The sequence below is a fragment of the Micropterus dolomieu genome, linkage group LG18, assembly GCF_021292245.1.
Source record: "Micropterus dolomieu isolate WLL.071019.BEF.003 ecotype Adirondacks linkage group LG18, ASM2129224v1, whole genome shotgun sequence".
In the NCBI taxonomy this organism is placed as follows: domain Eukaryota; kingdom Metazoa; phylum Chordata; class Actinopteri; order Centrarchiformes; family Centrarchidae; genus Micropterus; species Micropterus dolomieu.
In genome coordinates, this window is record NC_060167.1 from 20,702,955 (window position 1) to 20,707,145 (window position 4,191).

At 35.8% G+C, this 4,191-nt stretch overlaps 1 long non-coding RNA gene across 1 annotated transcript; it reads right to left on the bottom strand.

Annotated features, from left to right (window-relative positions):
* Positions 1-1,658: 1,658 nt before the first annotated feature.
* LOC123956528 lies at positions 1,659-4,055 on the bottom strand. The gene is made up of 3 exons (XR_006821560.1): positions 3,945-4,055; positions 3,610-3,670; positions 1,659-2,359 (listed from the first exon to the last, which is right to left on the bottom strand). It is a non-coding gene; the product is annotated as an uncharacterized LOC123956528 (long non-coding RNA).
* Positions 4,056-4,191: the final 136 nt, after the last annotated feature.

Here is a 4,191-nt window from a genome sequence, read left to right on the forward strand (position 1 = left end):
AAAACTGCTGACAAAGTCAGAGCAGCAGACAGAGAGAGAGAGAGAGAGAGACACAAACAGGTGTCGGTCTGTGCTTGTGTGTCTGACGGGGAAAGAAAGGTGAGCAGATAGTTTGTGATTAAACACAAAAGTGAATTGTAGAATTAAAATGGTGTGCATTTTAATTTCAGCTCCTTTCGTTGAAAATGTTATGTTTCATCATGACCAGAAAAAGCTAAGATTTCCTATACTGGTGCTGATGGGGATCCTAATAAAAATAGATTTTTCCAATAGTTATAAAAATGTTTGTGTATGCTGTCAGTTAAAGATTTTATAGAGAAATAAAATCAAAATCGGCAGGTCAGACCTTTTAAAAAATCAGTAATTGGAATTGGCCAGAAAACATGTAATCTGTGCATCTCTTACAGCAATAATCCTGTGTGTGAATATTAGGCTGATACCATAGATCCACCGTTGTGTTGGGTTTTGCACATTAGGCTATGATAAGTGGCAGATCAGTTGGCCTGCTGCCATTAAATATCTAAAATACACACACGCACGCACGCACGCACGCACACACGTGTGTGCGTTTGTAAGATTCCAGAAGAAACCTAAATTACTATGTTGCCTAGTGGAGCAAGTTATTTAGGATAATATGACCACTGGTAAACCTATGAACTTAAGTCATATTTAAACAACTATTGCTTTGTGTTGTTGGCCAGAAAAATACTAGTGAGACTTCTCTCTGTGTACACGTATCCTAAACAAGTACAATTTTCGCTGTATTATTTGTGTCCCCTTCAGAAATTGAGAAATATCATGTTTATTGTCCCCCCCCCAATTTACGCCCATGCCTCTGTATGAGTCAGTCTGAGTCAGTTTGACAGCCTGAATACAACCTTCAAATGTGTATAAAGCAACTGCAAAACTGTCTGCTTCTTTCTGACATCAATTTGACAACATTTCTGCAGAGAGTGCAGTAATAGACAGCGGCACCGCCATGATAAAAGTCGGACATCTCCGACAGACAGCAACAGTAACTAAGGGGGGCGTGGCCTTTTTGTATTAAAGGTTTTCTGAAATATTATATTTAAATATGTAAATGAGGTAGTATCTAATAAAATATGCGCTAATTTGCAGCTATTTCAAGAACTAAAATCTAAATACTGGATTAAGTCAGGTTCAAAATTATTGTTTTATTTTGTTGACACATATACTGAAATGTTTTTACAGAGGGGATTTTGGATCTTTTTGTTATTTAATAAATCAGAAAATACTGTATAAAACAGGCATTTTCAACCTGTTTGGGGGAATAAAATGTTCTATAATTTAGGCTATGTATGAACAAACCCCTGTGTCAACCTTCAGAATATAGTCAGGAATACGACTGGAAAGCTTGGTGTGTGTAAGTGTTACAGAAGTGGAGATTTTAGGCTTAGAGTATAAGGAAAAACTGCCTGTAAAGATAATTCTACATATTTTCATTAAAAATCAATATTTACAGACCCAATATCGAATCAATTCCAAACAACAACACAATATAACACATCAAAACTGATAAATGAGTAACAGCATGTCTGAACAGACACAGTTCAGCATTCGTTTGGAGTCACTAGGTCACATAAGCCAGAAAAATATTTTAAAAATATATAATATAAAAAATAGAATATGCACACAAATCCAATGTAAAAAGATGTGTTACTTTTTCAATAGTTTCCATGTCATGTGACCCAGGAACTCCAGCCCAATGCCCAGTTGTAGTACTACATTGGGCAAATGAGACACACCCCTTAATATTTGAGTGCTTTTTCTCTTTTCTATATTCTATTAATATTTTATTAAAAAAAATAATTTTCTTTTTCCAATAAATTCCATGTTATGTGACCTAGGCTCAAAAACCAATGGCAAATTGTAGTACTACATGGGGGAAATGACACTGCACTGTTTTTATATTTAAAAAAAAGAAAAAAACTTTCCCTAAAAATTTAAATATAAAATATGCATTCAAATCTAATATGAAGGGGTGTGTCTCATTTTTTCAATTCGCCATTGGTTTGGAGTCTCTGAATCACATGACATGAAAGCTATTGAAATAAAATTTTCCATAACACCATTATAACACTAGTAATTTATTGATGCGCCCTAAGCCATCCCTTGTGCCCTCGGAGGTGAGCTAAATGCCCTTATACTGCCAACACTTCTGAGTAAGAAGAGCCACTGGATCCTGAGTGAATGTCTGTCGAATATCCAACCTAAACCTAACTTCACCTCAGTGAAATTTAGATAGAGTAGAGTCCAGTGGGCCAGCAGAAGTAGCCCGGAAACCAGTGTTTGCAGGCTGGAAGTACAGTAACAGCTCGGACAGGATGAGGCCAAGGTGCTGTGAGGAAATGGGAAGACAAAATGGTTTGGAGGTAGTATAGTAGTATAGTACACATTTGTTGATTGTTTTCTGTGGGTTACAAATACTAAAGTCCAAGAAAATCTGACACATTTAGTTAAATATACTAGTTTAGTCTGACACATTGATCATTTATCGGACCACAGTTTGAGCAAGTTAGAATGTATGGCTCTCAATAAGTAGTCTATGTGCTGTGTATTGATAAAATCATGGCGCTGTCTATGGTGCTGAAGTAGCAGACGGATTCATAATTGCGCCTTTTTCTCTGAGTTCTCTCTCTCAGCTCTCATTTCTTTGTTGTAGCGATGCTGGTGTGTTCCCAGATATCTGTAGTCACTTTTGGGATTACTGTGTTATTATCCATAGAAAAAAAACAACAGTTCACATATATCACTGCTGTCTTGTGGGGGGGGGGGGGGTTTCACATTTTGGAAACTCATCTTCCACGTGGGGATTAAAGATCCCATAACGTAAATAATTATTACATTTTAGGATGAAGTAAGGTAATGTTAGGTTTAGGCAAGTATCTGTTATGGTTAAGTCTTCGGGGAATTAATGTAAGTCAATTTAATGTTCCCAAAAGCGATGTGGTGGGGACTTAAGTTTGTTTAATGTAACAATTAATGAGACTAAGAGACTAACTAAAGAAATTAAATATTCATATAGGGTTTATACTAAATATATTACATAATGAACTAAACAAACTAATTCAAAGCATGGTATTATTGTATATGTTTTATTTATTTAATTATATTAAACAAACACTGTATGTGCAGTAGCAGTGAGTTGTAAATGCTTGTTCATTTATAGTGCATAGTAATAAAAGTCTCAAAATATAGACATCATAATCAACATTAAACAGAAACACATGAAAAAACAAAAAATTAAAACAAGAGTACAGTAAACTTTTGCTTTAATTATATATGAAACTAACAACTAAACACATTTTCACTGTTAATTTAAAGAAAATCTAAATTAAAAGGCAGGTTAGACCCCATGCTGTTTTTTGTATGTCATAAACTGCACCTTAAAAATAGGATCTGGCTCTAAAATCTGGGAGACGTAAACGTTTGGTTTGATCTTTTAGTTTGCTGATATGAAAAAAATTACATTTCAGTAATATTACATTGGTCTAGAAAATATTAGTTAATTTAAGCACAAGTTTTAGGTTGTCTCCTTCTCTTTACTGTTTGCATTTCAGTGTGACTGCACGGTGCTGTACACCATACCATTCAGGGCTGAGGCAGCTGGCTCCTCGGAGATGGTGCAGTACAAATGGTATGTGTCAGGCTGGGTAAAGAAAGAAAACAACTGTAGCATGATGTCTGTGAAGATTCTCAGTCATCCAGGTTTTTGTTATTCAAGGAAGATAAAAGTCAAGGGCAACTGTACTTGGTTTAAGATACCGAAAGGGTAGGTTCCCAGAACTGAAGAAGCCACTTCAATGAGAGGCAAAATGTCTTTAGGTATCTAAAATCCAGTTGCCCTTGATTTTAACCTTCTTTGGACAACTGTAGCATTTATTAATATATACAACAAATATATTTTATATTGTAAGACTCACATCCTTATTTTGAAGCTGTCGCTTTTTCACTTCCTCAGAACCTAGAGAGAAAGACACATACAGTAAGATGATTGTCTTGTCTTAAATAAAGCATTTTATTGTGTGCTGAATTCCCTCAGAAGCTCCATTACAGACTACCAACATCTCTCAGTGGAGGTCAGTAAGCTCACTTGGTCAGTAGGGGGAGCTGCTGCCTGTGCAATTGTGCTATTGCCGCACTGTTATTAAGAGGCTGCTCTGCTGGTTT